Here is a 21694-nt window from a genome sequence, read left to right on the forward strand (position 1 = left end):
TCCGTAGTTGGTGCTCCCCACTCTGCACCCTCCGTGTCTCTGTCTCAGTCTCTCTCACACATGTGCACACTTGGTAAAGAAGGCTGGACGCAAACAGGGCTTGCTGGAAAGTCTTAAAGATCTTATTCTCCCTAACCTTTCGTCATTTTCCCCTCAACGGAACGAGAGTGGAGCTCTCTCCCATTCTCCCTGACAGAGGAGAGTCACATCCCAGACTTTCAGAAACAGCACCCAGCCTCTGCCAACATCTTCCCTCTCCTTCCTACCCACCTTGTCCCCACCAAGGACAGAGAGGATAGGGTAAGGAGCCAGGATTCAGGAGCAGCTCGAGAACCCCAGACCAAGGACCAGGCACATCATTGTCCTAGGAATAGCCCAGCTCCCTAAGGCCAGATGGGGACCAGCAGTTTCCGAGTCTGCAGAAATGAACCAAGGGGCTTACCTGGACAGGTGATATCTTCCCTGGCAGGGCCCTGAGGAGAGGAGGGCTCGGTGCCTCTTTCTTTGAAGTGAAGGAGAAACACGGCGGTCTCGGACTCCATGTCCCCACAAGGTGTCTAGGGGCTCCTGAAAGGTGACCTGCTCATGGCCAGTTCTTCAGGGCTCGGCCTGGTCTCAGAGTCGATGCCCAGCCACTGAGGGAGTGCTTCTACTCTGGCCACCTCCTCCTTTGGTCCCCTCCCCTCTTGTCTCTTCTTTACCCTCTATCCTCTCTCTGCACCAACCTGAGCGTCTTCCATCCCTTGTGGCAGTGTGGCCACCTGAGGTGATGGCGACGGTCCCTCTGCGTGAAAATCCAGAGGTCATCCCTGAAGGGCTTGTCCCTCACCTGATCCCACAACTTCCATCAGTCCCTGACCAGTGCTTTATAGCTGAACGAAGGGGCTGTCCTCCTGGACCGACTTCTGAGAAGCGGAAAGGCAGATTTAAAAAGTGCTTGGGAAACTTAGTTGTATTTTGTTTCTCCTCTTGATTTTTGAGACCTCTCTGGAAGTAAAGTGGAGACTCCCTTCTGCCCTATCAACTTCGACACCCAGAGAGAGATAGGAGGAAATCTGAAGGAAAAAAAAAAAAACAGAAAGATGGTCAGGACTTTGAGGTTAGGTCCTCAACAGGGGACCTGAGCCATTCTCAACCTGAGAGAAAAAGAAGGAGAAAAGGAAAAAGGGGGGAGAAAAAAAAGAAGAGAGACAGGAGGAAGAAGAGACTCACATGCTAGGAGGCTCACTATCAACCAAGGTGAGCCTGCAGGTAAGGTGCTGGAACCCTGGAACAGGTGTCCCTGCAGGTGGCTACCTAGGAAGAGAGCCGAGATACCCATTGCAGAAGGAGCTGGGCTGGTGTAAACACAGAGGGTCTGGCTGGGCTTGTTTCTGGTGTGGGGCTGCAGGGTAGTCCCAGTGTCTAAAAGAACGTCCAGTTCTCCTTTGTCAGCAGGATGATGTCTGTCTCTGGCATGACCTGACCAGCCCTGTCCCTGTGGGGAAACACCCCAGAGAGCAACCAGACTCTCCAGTTACTGTGAGGGCCCTGTTTCTGCAGAGCCTGCAGCATGCAGAAGTCCCCTGGCTGTGGCAGCTGCAGCCATGGAGGGTGGAGAGGGGATTAGGGTGCTGAGAGGCACCTTCATGCAGCAGGAACGAGCTACCTGGCAAGGGACAGAAACTATGCCCACTTCCCATGCGTTATCTGTTAAATTTTCATTTCCACATAGCCAAGGATAAAAATGGCAGCCAGTTCAGCAGCCTCAGCACCCAGCCTCTGGGGGTTCCCCTGGTGTGGCTGAGCCCCGACCCTGGCTCCTGCTTAGGCTCCCCAAGAACTCTAAGAACAGACACCTCAGCCCTCTGCCCCACCTCCCAGATGTTTCTTTGATGGTATCTGGATGTCAAATAGAAAGTTGAGGGGGACCAGATCAGGAGTAAACTGAGCCCACATCCCCAGGAGCCACTCATTCACAAATGAGAGTCCACTTCTCAAAAAAGTTTCCCACGATGACAGAAAAGTGGTATCAGCCACCTCCAAGCAGACCCCCGTGGCAAGGAGAGCCGGCATCTGGGGCGGGGCCTTATCCGGAGTCGCTCCACTGTGAACACTGGCTCAGCCCCTAGCCCCAGCCCCAATTCCAGCCCCTGATTGCCTGACACAGCACCCTTCTGATCCTGGCAGGGCTGGGAGAGCTTCAGAGATCTAGAACCCCGTCCATGACAGCCTCGTCAGCGCTCCTCAGAAATTCCCCACCCCCCCAGGACACTCGTGTGGAGGTTGTAAGTTCCAGGGTAAGTTTAACCACAATCGCTGCTTTTGCACTCAGCGGGTTAATCTGTTCCTCGGTTCCCGTGCCAATACCCCAGAACAGCGGGCGCCATCCACCCTGCCCTCCACCAAGCAACCAGGGGCGCTGCTTTCTTGCAAAAAAGCCGTATGTCAAAGTTCCTGCATCCCGGTTGGACGCGCCCTCCCAACCCTCCCAGCCCTGCCGGCTGCTGGCTCTGCAGTTTTCCAAATGTGGATGATGCCGGGAGCCAAGAGAAAACTCCAGGCACCCCTTCTGGAGCCACGCGGCATCAGTACCCACAGCACCCACCTCACCAGAGGGCACACCCCCACCACTGCCGATAAGTTTTCAGGGGCTTTCCTAGCTGGTGGGCAGCTGCAGCAGCCAGCTGAAAGGGACTCACCAGGGAGCCCTGGGCGCCCCTCGGGCTGGGCTGGTGACCGCGACAGCAGTGGCAGCGGGCGCAGGGTCGCGGCTCCCCGGGAGATGCTGCAGCAGCGGCAGCGGTAGCCACCTCCTCCCGGAGCCAATCGCAAATGCAGGGGTGGGGGCGGGCCGGAGCTCCCGTTGCGTCCGCACTTGGTGGGGGGGGAGAGAAAGAAGACACCAGCACCCCGACTCCGCACCCCTGCCCTTCCCCCCAGCTCTCCTGCAGCAGCGCAGACTTAGCAGCAGGGAAATCTTGAGAGAGAAGGAGGAAGAGAGAAAGGAGGGGAGAGGGGAGGGGAGGGGAGAGGAGGGAGGAGAGAGAGAGAGAGAGAGAGAGGGAGAGAGAGAGAGAGAGAGAGAGAGAGAGAGAGAGAGAGAGAGCGAGAGCGTTGATGCAGAGTTAAGGTGGCAGAGCCCAGCTGCACACCTTGCTTGCCCGGCCAAAGCTGCAGGAAGCTCCTGTACCCTCAGCCCTGTCGGTACCAGGTAGAGGTCAGAGGAGAACAAAAGGGAAAAAGAGAAAAGCCCCGCGGGTATGCACGCTCACACATGCACGCAGCCCCACAGGCCAAGAATCATGCATGCAGGGGGGTGGGGGGGAGGGCAGAGCCGGGATGGCCTGACCCAAGGCTGGTGGGGCATGGGGCCCTTGGATCAGGAGCGACCTCACCTTGGCAGTTCTTATATACCCGGCCAAACATCCCAAACACGCGGCCCGGCCAAGTGGCCCCCCTCGGGCTGTGCGCCCTGACCATATTTAGTCAAGCAGGGGAAAAAATAGCCTGTCAGCTGGGCCGAGGCTGGCCAGGCAGCAGGGAACAGGGTGGGAGCCCCGGCACCATTGACAGCGGTCCTGGGCTGCCCCGTCCCCCCCTCTCAACCCCTCCCTGACCAGTCGTGCTACCGGCTGTCCCTGTCCTGTCCGAATCCCCCTGCTATTTTTAGCTAGACCCAGTACAGAGGTGCCTCCTCTCCCAGTGGGCACTTGCCTCTCTCCACGGCCACAACAGCCCATTCCTCAGAGTGGCCAGGGGAGACTGGAGCTGACCCAGGGAGCAGGGCCCAGGAAGGGAGATGGGTGCTGTCCTGGCCTTAGTTCCCTAAAGGCCCAGCTGGCCCAGGGCCTTAACATCTCCAGAGTGGTGTCTTTTTTGCTCAAATGTAGAGTTGGGTCAAGGAGCAACAGAGTCACCACCAGTTTTCCCGAGGGTCCCAAACCAACCCCAGGTAATGAGAATCACAGGTCACCTTGAGCAACTGACAAGGCCAACTCACTGGCCATTCCTCCATCTTCCAGACCCTGACAAGGGTGTATGGCTGGGAGACCCCATATCCACGGTGGTGAGTACAATTGGAAATGCCTCCGTTCTGGCTCCCACCCGGGTCATAGAAAAGACAAAGCTTGGGAAGACCGCCCCACTGAGCTGAGACTCAGAATCTAGCAGCTTGCGATCAACCAACTATCCCCTTGGAGCAGAGTAGCGCTGAGCAGGTCTCTGCCACCCTGCCACTGTAAAGAACAGTGATAACAAACACTTGAGATGACTTGGGAACCATTAGTGGAGGCCAGAAACGGGCCCCACAGTGGACATGAGTGCTCCTTCCGGCAAAGCCCTGCACAGAACACAGGCATCCGAAGGCTTCCTGCTGTTTTAGAATCCACTCACAAACCTCCTGTACTTAGAGAAGTGTCCCCCAGCCCTGTACTGGCCAATATGGGGAAGGGTGATCATTTACATCTTCCCAGGAGGAACATGTAAGCAGCCTGCTCCTACCAAGGCCACCTCCCAGGTAGTGAGGTAAGGACACCCCTTCAGCTCCACTCCCAGGCTCTCGGTAACCCAGCAGGAGAGGACACTGACCAAGACCAGTCCACAGAAGCAAGAGAGAGATGAAGCCATACCGTAATCACCACATAGGCTGGCTGTGACCAGTGTCCCAACCAAGGAGAGAGAAACAGGGAGAAGGGTACCCATGGCTGTCCAAGCTGGGGTGGGTGCAGTGCTGCAGCTAGACCCAGGACTCACAGGCTACAGGGGTGCCTCTTTCCCAGGGAAGGTATAGTAAGCAATCTGTCCCAAATTCCCCCAGGACACAGCCAGAGGACAAAACTCCTGAAGAGGGAAGCCATGGGCCCCGAGCCCCCAGCCTCTTAGGACTTCGCTGCCCACCGATAAGGAAACAAGGCACCTCCTCACAGGGGACGCAGAGTTCAGCTAGGACCACCACGCTGAGGTCCCCTCAAGAGTGCACTTGTGTGTTGTAGAGTATTATTTTAAGATGTGTTACATTTGCTTACGTTGTGGAACATTTGTTTAACGATGCAGAGATGTGTTGCATTCTTTTATGTTGCATTTGTTCAAGTCTGTGAAGCTGCGATCCTTTGCCTGTCTAAAACACCTGATGGTCTAATGAAGAGAGGCAGGAGAGAGAGGATAGGCGGGGTTCACAGATAAAGAGGATAAACAGACGGAGAAATCTTGGAGGAGAATGAGAAGGAACAAAATAAAAAAAAGGAGGAAGACATCAGGGGCCAGCCACCCAGCTACACAGCAAGCCACGGAATAAGAAGTAAAGGAAGGTCTACATAGTCCAGAAGCAAAAGGTAGACGGCATATTTTAAGATAAGGAAAACTGGCCAAAAACAAGCCAAGCTAAGGCTGAGCATTTATAAGTGACAATAAGCCTCCCTGAGTGTATTTATTTGGGAGCTGGATGGCAGGCCCCCAAAGAGCAAAAGATTAAAAACCAACCAACAACTACATTTTGGCACTCCAGTGTGGGGCTAAGGAAGCACATGTGTGGTTGGGTATGGTAGCACAAGTCTATAATACCAGCATTCAGGAAGTGGAGGTGCCAAGAGTTTGAGGCCAGCCTGGGCTATGGTGAATACCGAGCCAGCAGGAGCTTCATAGTAAGACTGCCTCAAAATAAATAAATAAATAAGCAAATAAATGAATAAGTATTGTGCCCATAATGACATGGATAGTTGGGGAGGTCTCGAGAACTGTTGTCCCCAACACATTTCCTTTCGAGGCTTTCAATATCTCTTTTTGGAGAATTAAATGTATGGATGATGGATGGATGAATGACTTATTCAGTCAACTGACTGAACCATTGATTACTAGACAGCGAGGCCCAGGACCGGGCATGGTGGGACTGGGGTCTCTGGACAGAACCATGTTTATTTAATTCAGCTTGAATTTGGATGAGACTTAACATCTTATGGGGCAGTGGTTCGAGGTCCGTGATGGGTCAGCCCAGTCAGAGGTTACAGAGACATTTTCCCACAGCTGTGTAGGTCCACATCTGGGCTAACCAGCCTGTCCTCCACCCAGGAGAAGGAGTTGGAGCACCTTTGCCACTAATCATTCTCCCCCAAAACTCACTGACATTGAGGCTAAGCAATGTCCATGTACCGTCCATCTGTCCTTGTACCTGCGAACACACGGCTCTCAAGAGAGGTGGACACTTCTTACTTCTTCCCCAGGCAACAGGATGGAGGAGACACTGTTCCCATCCAAGCCCATGTCTTCATCCCCACCCTGACCATTCCATGTCAGTGAAGCCACTGCAGAAAACAGGCAGCAGCTTCTCCAGTGATAAGAGCTCAATACGCCCGAGCAACTGCTCTGCTGGGCACATATCTGGAGGGTCCCTGAAGCATTGGCTTTGGTGCAGACAGCACAACCCAGATGTCGTCCACTAATGACCAGAGGACAATACACCGCATGTTGATAGGATGGAATATTAGTTGGTCATAAAAACCAAAGCACTGCTACATACCATGACTGTTAAAAACGGCGCAGGGTCAACACAGGGGGCCATAAACTGTACGTGGATTGAATGTGGAACCCCCAGGATGGACAATCCATAGACAGGCAGGAAGGGAGAGCCCAGGAGAAGTAGGTTTCCTTCAGGTGATGTTATGGAGGGACCTAGAAGAGACAGTTACACAGCATTAGATGCCATAGATGCTGTCCAATGATGCTCTCTTTAAAATGGTTCTTTTTATCTTTGTTTTGTTTTTCTTTTGAGGCAGGATTTCTCATAACTAACGCAGCCAGGAAGCTTGTTGTGTAGCTGAGGATGACCTTGAACTTGTGACCCTCCTGTCTTCACCTCTGGAGTGCAAGGATTAAAGGTATTACCATCTTGGTTCCTTTATCTTGCATGAATTTCTCCTCAATTGAATAACAGACAAACCTAGGTAAAGGCCCAGTCCACCTTCTCTCCCCACTGACCCTCACTCCTGGCCTCAGGACTACACAGCCCCGGGCATAGGCACCTAGATCTTCAAGGACCTAGCTATAGCTTTCTTTGGGACATTCCCCAGGGTGCTGTAAGTCAGCCCCATTTCCCCTACTCAGTTCTGTCCAGAGCTGGAACATGACGTGAAATGGACAGAAGATTCCACCCCTCTTGTCAAGGATACTCCAGAACCGCAGGCCATGTCTCTGTGTGATGGTCCATCTTCCTTACCAACTTCATAGGATTTAGAACACCCATACATCTAAGTGCTGGGGAGCAGCCCCACTGCTCATATTACTACAGATGGTACTACATCTAAGTGTATCTGTGAGGGAGTTTCTAAAGAGATTTAGCTGTGGCCTTGAGTACCACGTGCTGAATGAGAAGGAGAAAGTAAAACTGACCAGGCTGGCCTCGAACTCACGGAGATCTGCCTGTCTCTGCCTCCCAAGTGTTAGGATTAAAGGCGTGGGCCACCACTGTGTTCCGAAGAGCAGATTCACCCCTTTCTGTGTTCCGAGGAGCAAATTTGCCCCTTTCTGTGTTCCGAGGAGCAGATTCGCCCCTTTCCGCATCCCCACCCGGGATTCAGGGTGATTCGCTGCCTCATGCTCTGTCACAGGTACTCCTCACGACGATGACTGCATCCTCAAACCACGAGCCAACAGAAGCCCTTCCTTCCTTAAATTACTTCTTTCCAGGTATGTAGCCCCAGCGATGAGAAAAGTAACCACCCTGCCTTGCACAGCAGAAGGGGTTAGTTTGAGAAATTCAAGATGGCAATTGTTCTGAACCATCCTGGACCAGTGTCCTCACAAGATCCTTCCAGGGGGGAGGATGGCTGGAGGCGTGGGAGTACTGGAGGAGCGGACCACGGATGGAACCCGTCAGCTGACATCAGGCTTCGGCTTCTAGCCTGTAAGAGGATAACTGAGTGTTCAAGCACTGAGTGTACAGCACGTGTTACAGCAGTCAAAACACACTCATACCTTGCCTATGGCTTTCGAGGAAACCCTCCCAGTGAGCAGAGCCATAAGAACCCTGTCCTGAGACTCCCCAGGGCCTGCACACATGGTAGCATCAGCTTCTTTGTGATCTTGGGTCCTCCCCAGTCCCCTGCGCAGCATGCCCTGACCTGAGCTACCAAGAAGCCAGGCAGGAAGCTATGTTCCAGGAAGGTCCGTGGGCCTGGGAGGGCACTGGCCAAGGAAAGGGGCTGACTTGATGTAGATTTCAGGATACCCCTGTGACTATGCCTATGGACCAATTTTCTGGGCTGGCCTGGTCTAGGCCTGACTTGGCATAGGTACTGACTCCACAGGCAAGCAAGGTCAGTGGGAAGACAGCCTGGGCTCCAGACAAATTCCATGACCCCGCTCTGTCGATGCTCAGTCCAGATATCTGCAGTCCTGTCCAGGATGGTCAGCTGGTCAACAAGAGCCAGGAACTGAAGTGAGCCACAAACCCTGAGGCATATCAGAGACCTAAAGCTGCTGCTTAAAATGGTGTCCCTGCTGGGTACCCGTTCAGCATGCTGGGGCTGTGAGCTGGATTTCACAGAGCCTTTATGGGGCCCATGAGCACCATGAGTCCCCAACAGAAGTGGAGTCTGCAGCACTGCCCGGTATCAACTAACCCCTACCCTGGTGTTTGTGGTGTACACTCGGGGCATGATGCATCTCTATGGGGAGGGCTTGTGCTGCCAGTGTGGCCCATGGAGCAGAGCTATAAGGGAAAGGCACGGGAACATGAGGCATCTTCTCCATGCCACAGGATCCCACAGCCCCCACCACACCGGGAAGGCTGCCACTGCCAGACCTGGCGTACCCATAGGCACCCCACACACACACACGCACGCGCATACACACACGCACCCTTAACAGCAGAGGGAAAACCTCCCTGGCAGCTCGGAAAGAAAGGCATTTTTCACTGCCATAGTGTCAGGGGAGAGCAATCTGTCTCCTGCGATGGACGTTCCCCTTTGTAAGGTGACAGCTCAACCATCAGCAGATGCAGGATGCTACCCAGCCCAAGGCCCAACAGTTTAGCCCCCAGCCAGACCTGAATTACTCAACAGTTCCAGGTCAGCACACGGAACCCAGGACAGACTGCAGCTGGGTAGAGGGCAGATCCTTGGATCTGAGTCTGGGGCCAGGCAGGGCTTCAAAGCCTCCCAGCCCCCAAGCTAACCGGTCGGGTTCAGAGCCAGCTTTTCCAAAAGCCATTACTCTCCCTGGAGGACATACCACCCTGGAAGAAGACCTGAGGTGACAGGTAGGCCAGGCTTCAAAGCTCCCAGGGCTACAGCCTCTCCTAGTTTAGAGGCATGGAAACAGGGTTAAGATCAGTGTTGGGGTGAAAAGGGAGCCCCTCCTGTAGCCCTTATCCTATTACCCACCATCTATGAGGAGAGTCAGATGGCAGCCTGGTTTCTACTCACCCCAGGACGGCCTTACAGACAACAAGGGACAGAAGGCAAGGAGAGCTAGTGAACTCCTTATCCCATGTGGCCCTAGACTGCTTTTCTATCTAGACGGATCCCACAGGCAAGGATAAGGGGGAGACAGGCCAGTAAATGGATGAGTAGACAGATGGACAGATGGACGGATGGATGGATGAATGGACAGATGAACGGATGGATGGATGGATGGATGGATGGATGGATGGATGGATGGATGGACAGACTGACAGATGGATGGATGAGGGGGTGGGGGGGTGCATGGATGGATGGATAGATGGATGGATGGATGGATGGATGGATGGATGGATGGACAGACTGACAAATGGATAGATGGATGGTTGGGTGAAGGGAGGTGAGAACCCATAAGAGTCTATTTAACCATTTATTAAGGGGTACAATGAAAAACAAACTCACAAATACAGAACAAGGCAGCTGCTCCAGCTCTGACCTCACCCTAGAGAGCTCACACAACCCTTCTTCTCCATTTTATCCCATCACGTCTCCAGAGAAAACCACACTCATGGCAAGTAGTCCCAAGTCATTGACTAAGTGGATCCAGCTCCCACAATAGTTAGATGAATGGATGGGTGGGTGAGTGGATGGATGGTGGATGGATGGGTGGATAAATAGGTAGACAAATTGGGGGCCAATTTCTTCTCTCCCTGGAAGATGCTCCGCTGGGGTGCAGAGCAGCCTCTTAGACTCCACTGAGGCCTGAGCTCAACAAACCGGAGGACACAGCCTCCCTGCCCAGAGTTACTTCCCTGTCCCCTTCATCCTGGCTCCTTAGCCATGGCAATGGCCTCACAACTGACTTCACTGGCACCTCACAGCTCAGGAGTTATTTCTTCATCGCTGTGTGCCAGCCCGTCATGCCAAACCCCCACTGAGCCCCCATGACCTTCAGCCGTCATGGTCCAGACTGCCCTCCATTCTGCGCTTGTCACTCCCAGGCAGACCCAAAATGTCTCCCTGGTTCTACCTCCAGGTCTTGAACACAGTCTGGGTGCATTTGTAGGCCTGCTCCTCAACTCATCAGAACAGCCTGGCACCCTCTCTGGGAAGCCCTCCATGTGCCTACTACACTGTAAGGGACCAGGTGATGCAGGGGGGTGTCTCAGCATGCGCTCTGGGTTAAACATGGGGGGATGGGACAGAGGAGAAATGGAAAACTGGCTGGGAAGACTAAGACCCACCAGGGAGACTATTTCTGGTCCCTCCAGAAACCTCCTACCTCAGATACCCTCCCCCTGGTGCCTGCCCCTGCATGAACCCCTGCCGCCAAGTCTGGTCAGCCCTGCGGGTCCTGACCATGAGGAAAGCCCTGAGTAATGAGAGCCACATTTCCAACAGTCATTTTCTCAGGAAGAGCCTGACCTCAGAAGTTGCCCTGTTGTACTAGGGTCAAGGCCAGAGTCCTTCATCCACCTCGGGTACACACAAGGTCTGCTACCCACCCCCAACCATTGGGACAAGGCCCTTGGAGCGACCCTGAGGCTGTTCCCTGAGTCCCTGTGGCTCTACCAGAAACATTCTGGGCTTCCTCCAGGGTGAGGCTCCTGTGTAGACTTCAGCCCTGAAGCATAATTCATAGGTTAGCATGAAGTATCAGCTTAGAGGGTAGGTGGCTGGAGGCACCCACGACTCCCCGCCCTCCAGCCTCCCATGAACCTCCGCATTCTCTCAGACTTGTGCCTTGTTTTTAACCAAGAGCTACACCAGGAGGAAGTGAGCACTTCTGTGTTGTTGAATACAGTTCTGCAGGTTCCTGAAGATCCTCCCACTTCTGTGACCCTGCCCCCGGCTGTTCTGGTGTGCACCAGAGAGTACCAAAATGAAGAGAGAGGTGAGAGGGGCAGGAAGGTGGCGGGGAAACAGGGAAGCATCCTACAGGATTTTCCTGCCTTTCCCTGGGCCTGGCCTACCTCCTTGCTGCCATCCCCACCTTCCTCTTCCTTCTGCCCAGCAGAGCCTCCCCCTCACCTGGGGAAGAAGACATGTCAGCATCCTCAAGACTCAGGGAGCCAACGGAGTGTCAAGCCCTTGCAGCTCACACATGCTCCTGAATGGACGGGGTCCGCACAATGGCAAGTGATCTCACCTGGACACAGAGTCATCACTGTGTGCAGAGCCCCTGCTTGGGGCAGAATAAGCCCTGCTGAGTCACCTGGTTCCTTCTGGGAAAATTCCAGGGGTAAAAGTCCAGGGACCTAGTCCCTGACACCCCTCCCTTCCCTGGGCTCCACAGAGAGACCTTACAGCCCAGAGAATTTCCTAAGGCAGACTGCAGGTTTTCTGGGATGCCTTTTTTTAGCATGTCATTGATGGCCCCACGGCTGGGCCATTGGCCTGGCGGGAAGTTTGTCACTGGCTCCTGGGAAAGCTTAGTGATAACACTCTAGAGTTCCAGTCCCTCGCCTGGCCTCGGCTTTGCCCTCTCCTGCTGCCCAAAGGGAGCCTCCAAGTTTGAGCCCCTGGGCTCGTTATCTCTAGCTTCCCACTGATGGGTTAGGGGGCTTCTCCTAGGGTCTCCCTTACAGAGGGGTTGATGGTCCCCAGAACCAGGAGTGGCCTCATTCTCCAGGGACTGTCCTCCACGGAGTGTTGATCCAACAGGCTCTCCACCACAATTAGCCCTTCCCTCATCCTTGCCCTATAAATATTCATTTTGGAGATGTTATAAAGATGCTTTTTTAAAAATGCCAAACTCATTTGGATAAAGAGCTGAGCTGCTGCCAAATGCAGCCGGCAAACCGGGCTCTAAGGTGCACAGTGCAGAGGCTGCTGCGGAGTAGCCTCCCCCAGGTCACATGGTGCTCTCTGGGGGACAGTTTAACTTGGGATGGGTTTTGGCTCCTTGCAGGGAACATCTAACAACGTTGAAGCAGATTTGGGATATAAGCGTGTAGTCCCCATCCACAAGAGGGTGAGCTGTGAGAGCCCTTGCAGACCTAGGTAGGCGATGGCTACCCAGGGATGCCACATCACGGCCCACCTCTCTGCATAGCTGGCTCTGCAGACAACTCATCCCAGGGGCCCCGACGGCCTCTGGTGTTATCCTAACCTACCTGGATCTCTAGTTGCATAAACTGAACTCACTATGTTCCCAGGGTAATCTGTGAATCTGGGCCTGGATGGAGGCCACTATCCAACCTACCCTCCAGTCAACTGTGGCTGGATGTTGGGGTCCAATGGGTGTTGGGGTGCAGCACTCACTCTTCACGGTGTCCCACTGTTTAATAAAGAAAGACGAGTCTCAGGCACAGGAGTAGCCATACACTTGCATAGTGGAGGAGGTTTGGCTCTCAGGCAAGGGTTGGACACACTCTGGAGTCCCTGGGTAGGTTTGACTCTGAAGCGGGGTCTGGCCATACTCTCGGGACCCCAAGGACACTTTCCTTCCTCTGCTCCCCTCCTCCTGGCTAGTTTTCTTTGAGAACCTCTCTGCTAGGGAAGGAGCCACCCACTTAAAAATGAAGTTCCGTTAAGTCCTTATGAATGATTCTGCTATCTCATAAAGCTCCATAGGAAGTCCAGTCGGGTTCTCAAAACCTTGGAGGTATTCCTTAAATTTATTGCGAGCCCTTATAAAATATTGAATTGATATCCTCGGGTATCCTTTTGTGGAGAAGGCAGGCCTGCGATGGTGATTGTCCCTCTATCCGGAGACTCCCCCAACTGCAGCTTGAGGTTCCCTCAGGAAATCTTAGTGTCTGGAGTTTGGATCTACAGGATCAGAATAGGGGCTCAGCCTGGAGAGGGAACCCACAGGCATGGCTCTCTGGAACCTTCATTCCTCTCAATCCAGGATGCTGAGGACATTTGACCCTCCAGCTCACCAAGAGGTGAGGGACTCTATTTCCCAGCTTCCTCGGAAACCCCCAAACTTCAGTTCCTGGGGCCCTTGCTTTGTGCAATCACTCACACGACTTCTTGACCTAGAAGTATCAGAAGGGATGTGAGGAGGGGCAGGCCTGTCCTGATGGAAGGTGGCAGCCATGCTGTGAACTCTGTGTGTGGAGCACAGCCCTTGTCCATAGCTTCAGAGGCAGGGGCTGTTTACTCCACAGCTTCAAGGAGTTGAATTCTATGCTAACCTTATGACTTTGGGTGAGGACTGACCTGCAGAGACAGCTCTAGCCATCACCTTGATTTCAATCTGCCACGGTCTGCCTTAATCCCTGCAGATTGGAAGGTGACGGAAAGAGGATCTCCTGATCCTCAGAGTCGAGTCCTTACAACTCAGACTCGTCTTGTTGTGGGGGCAGTATACCATACCTGGTCTGCTTCTTGTTCCTGAGACAGCAGAGCTGGGAATCGTGGCCCTGGAGTGTGTGTTGTGCCTTGTTCTTTGGCCGGTCCCCCTCCTGGCCCCACTAGGAAATCTAGAAGACTCCAGATGCCCTCCCCGGAGGGCTCTCATGCCTTCTTCCCCAGAATGACAGCCCAATACTCACTGACCTCACTATGCCATACTTTGAGTGGGGTGAACCGACCACGCTTGTATACGGGCTTCGATAGTGTGGTATTCTCAGACACACTGGGACAGGGGAACCAGCACTGCAGTGAGTGGCAGAGACAGGGTCTTCATGGCAGGACATCTGACTTGTATCATCCAGAACTTCCTGCAGCCCCGCTCCTGGCAAGGCTGCTGCCTACAAGGTCCTCTCTTGAGGGCCTGGGGTGACCTTCACCAAGACTGTGATGCTGGCTGTACTGAGACATTCTGCATTCATGGTTATGAGTGATTTTATTGCCCAGTCAGTAAGAACCTTCTGATTATGTCATTGCAGAGGCAGCTGGATGCCAAAAAATATGCATTTCCTTCCGTCTGCTACTGACCCCTCTGCCTTCATGCCAGCTTTCCTCTGGTGCCTCTCCTGTGCCCTCTGTGATTAATAGGACCTGGAGATGCACCAAGGATCCCTGGGGCTGAAGCTGGAAGAGCAGAAGGGCCCCACGGTCGTCAGACGCCTGGCTCCTTGGGCTCCTTGGTCACAGAGGGGGTGGAGGTGGCCTGAGTGCCCAGCCAGGACACACTGAGAGGTTGACATCAGCGCAGATTCATGCTGCACGCTGGGCACCTGTTGGGCAGACCCAAGAATAGCTTTTCCGGGGGGCCAAACAGTCCGTCAGCGGCTAGGAGGCCATGTAAGCCCCAGTCCTGTGATGGAGCTGTTCTCTGTAGACATGGGCGTGTCTAACGCAGATACCCTGGAGCTGTTTGTTTCTCATCCGCCATTTACCCACCCGGGAAAGGAGGGGTTCCCACCCATCCTCTGTGCCCTGGTGGGGAAGGAATAACTCTGACCAGAAGTAAAGGTCCAAACAGGGAGAGGATAATTCTTTGAATGCATGATGCTCATGACTCAGGAACCCACCCCATCCCCAAATCCTTGCTCACCTGAATTTTACTAGCCCGGCAGCTTTCAGACCCTCTAAGGACCCGTACACCCCAGCTCTTGAGCTAAATCACCCCTGGTATATTTGACTCCAGGTTAACTTAGCTGAGGAGTAGGGACCAAGGGCCACCTAGGATGAACCAACTCTGGCACAGACAAGAGCTGGGTTAGCTTTTATGAGTGCTGAGAGAGAGACAGGGCTCCTTTACACACCCTGACCGCCCTGTGCTGGACCTGACTTCACAAACCTCCAGGGGCTTCCAAGGGAGAGAGAGAGAGAAGAGGAAACTGTATGGCTCCCCTGGTTCCCCAAGAGCCTGTTTCTGCACCTGGGGCTACCTCTTCCTAACCAACATTTGTTATCTAGTTTTGCCTGCTATAAATGTGGAATGTCCCCTGCCCCTGCCTTCTGGGGCTTCCCACTGCCCCTTGTAGGCCTGGGTAGATGGGCTATCTCTCCTACTCTTCACCAGTGTCCAGGCCATCCATGAATACGTGTTGCAGGCCTCAGCCTCCTACCCACATCAAGCCAGGCTTTTTAGTTAGCCCATCAAGAAATTAGTCTGCGACTCCCTGAAACCCACCTGTGCCCTGCTGGCCAATCTGAGTGACCAACTTCAGCACCAAGTTAGTCAGGTCACCTTGAACTTCTAACACCAGGCAGTGTTACTTCACGGAAGGACCGCTCTCCTTTCCCTGGTCCTAAGCGTGCGGTTTTATGAGCCCATGAACCCTGGCTGGATAGGTGTCACTCAGGACACTGACCAGGGCCTCAGAAACCTGTTTAAGTCAGGACAGTCGGGAAGTGGGGCCAGAATACTGAAAACATTCATGTCTGCAACTGCTGAGGCCCCCACTTGCACCATGTCTGATGCAGGCAGCGGTGTGCAGAGGCACAGACTGGCAAACCCCCTCTGCCCAGGCACTGAGCAGGTAGCAAAGGTCTCAGCCCTTTGCCCGTCAGTCCCTTTAGAGATTATACAGGGAAGGGGAGGGTGTCTTCTGACATCATCGTGAACAGCCCTTGGGTAAAGATACTGCCCTCTTAGAGACATTTGGTGACTGTAATCCAGATTCCCAGTGGATATCTAAAAATGAGGCTTCCTTGTCCACCTTCACATGTGAGCTACCCTCAGCACTGATTTCAAGCCCCAGCCATCAGTGGGCATCAGCCAAGACAGAGACAGGATGCAGAATTTCATGTTCAGACTAATAAAGATTTAATCTTGATTTTCCCGGTCCTGCCGGTGAGATGAGGTCAGGGTCCCCAGGGTAAGTGTTTTGACTTGGGGTCCCTTTAGGGAATTGTAAGAACCATGTGTTTCCAGGAAAAGTACAGAACCCCGTTCCTCTCACAGTCAGGAGATGCTGGCCAAGATTCAAGCGACACACCCAGAAAGAACAGATCTAGAGAGACTTCAGTGAACTCTGAGCTCATCCCGTAGAATGTTGCATACACTGGGAATGACATGTGTCTCAAAGTTCAGCCCTGGTGACATACCTTCTCCATCAAGGCCACACCTTCTGATCCTTCCCAAACAGTTTCACTAACTGGGAACCAAGCATTCAAATACATGAGCCTATGGAGGCCACTCTCGTTCCACCCACCACAGTTGGGATGTAGGACTGAGGCCCCAGCACAGTTATACAGGGAGCTAGACATAGAGGAGGCTCTTGACATAGATAGGAGCAACAGAACCTGCTCTCCCCTTGATACACAAATAACACCTTCTCTCCAGATCCCACAGAAGGGTCCTAGAGTCTCCAAATGCATCCGACTTCCCCAGCTCCTCTGAGCACTGTCCAAAAGCCACGCGTGGGGAAAGTTCTGCAGATAACGGCAGCTGTCACCATCAGCATAGCTACGTTTGTCGATCACTTGCTGTCTGTCAGGCCACACAACATCTTCAGAAAGCCGTGAGCTAATTTCGTTTTTATGCTCGGTAGATGCGAAAGAGTGACATGAAGATTCGGGGTCAGGAGGCAACCCGGTCGGGTGGCTTTGATGGGGACAGAACACTAAGCAGCCTGAATCATCCCTGAAGGGTTTTCTGCACCCCAGGACACAGCCTCCGTGTCCCCGACATGTCCTGAAGACAGTTCCTGGGGGCCACCTTCCAGAGAAAGACATAGTCTATTGACCTAAGGCTGAGCATTGATTGGCTGAAAGATGAAACCCGAAGCAATCCCATTTGCCGGGAAACAGGGTTTGTAATTGTATAGGCAGCTGATCTCTAGTATCACTGCCTCCCTGGAAGCTTGGGTCTATCGACAGCATCAAGGCCAGCTCAGGGAAAGGCCCCATGGGCAGTGTGAATAAAGACAGGAAGGGTGGCATCACCCAAGAGCTCTGTGCCAGCCAGCAAGAAGCCAGGTGCAGCTTTGGGAACTCTTCTCCAGGAAGTCCAAGACCTTAGGCTGGACAGTGGCCCTGAGCCGGGTCAGGTACAGAGGTGGTAACCATGGAGAATTGTAGCCCTTGCTTGCCCTCCAACCACTCTCCCAGTGAGGCCCCTTGAGCAAGTTGTTCAGCCTCTTGGTCCCACAGTCGCCTCATCTGTGAAATCAAGTACTGGCTATAGATGGGTGGCAGCTTTCTTGGCAGCTGCACGGGCCATCATGAGAACCTTGATTTTCACTCTGGTGAGGAGGGGGGCTCCTCAGAATGGTAAAACTCTGAGAAGGGATAATTCCAGAAATACAAGGGTCTCCCTTGGCTAAGTTGGGAGCAACAACTGTTGAGACGGGGTAGCAGAACTGAGCTGGACCAAGAGGTTGGTCTACCCGGGAATCCCTCACCATATTCTGGGCCCTTTTTATCTCCAACCAAGGAACAATGACCTCCGTTCCCCCACGTACATCCTCATGTTCCACTTACTAAAGGCACCTAGGACTGGGGCAGGATGTCACCTCCTCCGGTAAGCACAGTAGTGCCAGCACTGAGAACATGGGCACGTCTCCTCCCTGTGCTTAGAGAAACATGGGTACCCACCACCAAATGCACTAAGAAGGCAGGAAGCGGCCCCATCCATGCATCTGAGACTCATTAGGTCCCTGCTGACATTTCTCCAAGAAAGAATTAATTTTGATATCGCAGAAGACATTTCCCTGTGGCCAAGGTCACAGAGGGCTGGCTGTGGCCTTCCTGTCAGCGGTCTCTACTCAGCCCCCCGCTTTGAGGAATGGGACTGGAGAGAGAGCCTCAGCTGCATAACTGAAGGAGGGAGGGAGAGCCAAAGCTGCTTTTACTGCAGAAACGCCGGCTGGTGCTGCATCAGCTGCAAGCCTGGGGAACAAGCTTGCCAGGCACCTGGCTCCAAATCCCAAAAGAGGCCCTCAGGGAGCAGGGCGTGGGGCCTCTCATGGTCTCCCCTGAAGACCCACACAGGCTCTGCTCTCTGAGCACCAACCTGTCATTGCCCCAGCGTGAGTGTGGGTGAGAACAGGTGAGTGTGCGAGCCGCAGGGTCCCAGGGAGCGGCAGGTGCCCATCTTCTATGGTGGTCCTAACGGCTTCGGGGCCGCCTCACAGGCAGCTAGAGATGGCACTGATATCACATGGTCAAGGCACTATAAGAGCTGTCTGGTCACATGTGGCAGGATACACATGCTCTTAAGACATACAAATGTCCTGGAGCCATCGTCACAGAGGACCCCAGCATAGGTGGCTTAAACAGCAAGAAGGAACCGTGGCAAGCTCTGGAAGGCGGATACCTGAGATCAGGCACCAGGCATCAAGGGTATCTCTATCCACTCTGGGTTTCTGCAGCCCCAGGTGGCTGATGGCTCTCTTGGAGGTGTTTGGGGGTGTAGGAGTATCACTCCTATCTCTGCCTCTGCCTGTGGCCAACCTCCCTTTCTCACAAGGACTGCCACATTGGACATACTCCGTCATGATCTTATCCTCAGCTAACCTATGTCTAAAGAAAGTCACTTCCTGAGGTCTCGCAGTTAGAACTTTTCGCGTGCAGATTGGAGGACCACACGTTAACACATGACTTCAGGATTGAGTACGCCACCAACATACGGAAAGGTCACCCAAGCGAACGATGCTGGCAGCAGCTTGCTTTGTCACACACCAAACCTGGAAAGATACCAAGCTGTCCCTCAGCAGGTGAGGGGACCACCAAACGCTGGGCCATCCAAGCAGTGGAATGGAACCTTACAATAAAAAAAGCAATGAGGAGCAAGTCAGGAAGAGACATGCAGAAGAATTAAATGCATATTTCTAAGGCTGAAAGGCTGCATGCTGCATGCTTCCAGCTGTCCCATCCTGCGAAAGGGAACACCCTAGAACTAGCGGTGACAGGTTATGGCTCAGTGACTTGACACGTGCAAAAGTCCTGAGTTTGATCCCCAGTACTGGAAAGAAAAAAAAAAGACAAAAAGAACAGTGGTCCCCAGGAGAAGGATCAACCTGGGGGGCATGAAGGAGACTCCCTAGACAGTAGTTCTCAACCTCCTAATGCTGCGATCCTTAATACAGTTCCTCATGTTGTGGTGACCCCAACCATAAAATTATTTTCATCATTACTTTATAACTGCAATTTTGCTATGAACTGTAATGTAAATATCTATATTTTCCTGTGATCTTAGAGGGCCCCTGTGAAAGGGTCATTCCACCCCAAAGGGGTCGCCACCCGCAGGTTGAGAACGGCTGCTCTAGGTGTCCGGTGCCCATGTCATCTTTCCATTGTCTGAGTCTGCCCAAGGTACACCCGGGGAGACCGTGCTGGGACCGTGAACTTTAGCTCGTGGACCCCATCCAGCTGGGGTGAGCTGTGCACTGAGAAAGAGCAGGGTTGACAGAAATCTCAATGCTTTATGTGCAATTTTTGTTTACAATCAAAAGTGATATGAAAAAAAAATCTATTTTTCAGAGTTCAGCAATGGTGTAAAGGAGTTCTCTGTGTTGTCATTGCAGCTGTGTCCAGAATAAAGCCCTCCCTTGTGACCCCTTCCAGCCCCTGAGTCTGTGTCTGCTCACTCCCCTCTCTGATCACCAGGCTGCACAGCACGGATTCTAGGAATCACTTTGGGGTACCGCTTGCAGCAAAGGGCCCTTCGTCCTCTTGACTGCGTTCAGAGCCTCCTTAGCAGGTTGCTGTTGACGTTGTTTGGGTGAGTTAGGATGTCCGTTCCTCCACTGGAAGTCAGCCTCCTAGGGTTAGCAAGGGTTCATCCACGCAGAGGAACTCAAGTCCACGCCCACCTCCCCCAGCTCAGGAGAGCTCAGGTAGGGGGGGTCAAGGGTCAGACACAACCCTTTAGCTACTGATCATCAGAACTTCTATAGCATTCTGGGCAGGGGTAGCTGAGGGTGCAGACAGGTGACATCAGGTGACATACCTGGCGCTCAAACTCCCTGAAGTAATCCAGGCATCCAGTGCCCTCCCAGGCAGGTGAGCATGCCCAGTGTGTCATGAGCCTGAGCCACTACTCAGCTCCCGGGCCTTTAGAGAGAGCTGGGCTTGGCTGGTCACCCCAGGGTCCTTGATCTGGGTAAAAGGACTTAGGAGTTCTCTGTTTTTATGGCTTGATCTTCAGCTGACCCCTGACCTCCGGCATCCCTTCTCCACTGGGATGGCCAGGGCGACTTCCAGACCCAGTGAGACATTGGCCTTTGGCAGCCGGAAGTTTGGTCCTGCCGAATTCCGGGAGAAGCTGTGGCGGTGACATGACCGAGCAGCACCTTCTTGCTACCAGAGGTTCCCGTCTCGTATCCCAGCACAATGCAGGCTGCAAGTCACTGGAGGAAACTTCATTTTTACCCTGCATTTCCTGCCCAGTTCAGTGTGTAATTGGCTCGTGCTTTCTCTCGGTGATTTAGTCGGGACTGCCACATCTTATAAAAAGGATAAATCTGAATAAAACCCAGGGAACAAAACAGCTACAACAAACCATATTGTCCTCCTGCTTCTTAAAGAACACCTCTGCTGAGGTCACGTGAGCCCTCCCCACACCAGAAGCCTGAGCACCCTGAGTTGTGTCTCATAGATCCTCCTGGGCCTTGCCGCCGGTAGCTCAGCCAGCTATGGATAGGACCCTCCCCAGCACACAGGAAAAAGGCTTGCTCCTCTTCAATTTGCCCATTGTCCAGGAGCAAATCGAGAGGCTGAACCTACCTGCTGTACAGCTGTATGGCTGAACCTACCTGCTGTATAGCAAACCTAGGGCCTCTGTCTTCTGGGGACGTGGGAGCCACGGGAGCACTTGCTCTCCCATTGTTTGGGTAGGGATATATTTTTGTTACTGTTTTTTTTTTTAATTTTATAATCACTGGTATTTTGCCTTGCATATATATCTATGTGAGGGTCTCGGATACCCTAGAACTGAAGTCACAGGCAGTTGTGAATTGCCATGTGGGTGCTGGGTATTGAACCTGGGTCCTCTGGAAGAGCAGCCAGTGCTCTTTAACCACTGAGCCAGCTCTCCAGCCCTATATATTTTTAAAGTCTCTCTTAGAATATCCAAGACACTTTCACAACTCACCTGTCTGAACGGTAAGAGTGTATGGGTTGAGAGGCGTCTCCTCGTTGAGCTTATTTTTATTGAGAATCTTGGTCTTGTTGTAGAAAATCAATGAAATTCTGCAGTAGCTAAAAATAAACTTCAGTGACTTACTTTTTTAAGAGAATACAACGGGTTTCCTCCGGGTATTTTTTTTCGGGGAAAGAAAAAAAAAAGATTGTTAATTCACTAGCACCTGATTCCCTGATTCCTGCCTCAGCCCAAGACCCGAACCCAGCTGTGGGGGTGGGGGGATAAGGAACCCTTCCCAGCATGCCATGAGTCACTATGCAGTTCCAGGGGCTTTCGAGAAAAGGCAGGGTAGGAGAGGCACCTGGCCAGAGACTTAGGGCCACATAGCCTG

The 21694-nt window shown here is 53.1% G+C and overlaps 1 long non-coding RNA gene across 1 annotated transcript; it reads left to right on the forward strand.

Annotated features, from left to right (window-relative positions):
- Positions 1-11179: 11179 nt before the first annotated feature.
- On the forward strand, positions 11180-12095 carry LOC113457846. The gene is made up of 2 exons (XR_003378335.1): positions 11180-11265; positions 11389-12095. It is a non-coding gene; the product is annotated as an uncharacterized LOC113457846 (long non-coding RNA).
- Positions 12096-21694: the final 9599 nt, after the last annotated feature.

Source organism: Microtus ochrogaster, linkage group LG8 (assembly GCF_000317375.1).
Source record: "Microtus ochrogaster isolate Prairie Vole_2 linkage group LG8, MicOch1.0, whole genome shotgun sequence".
Classification (NCBI taxonomy): domain Eukaryota; kingdom Metazoa; phylum Chordata; class Mammalia; order Rodentia; family Cricetidae; genus Microtus; species Microtus ochrogaster.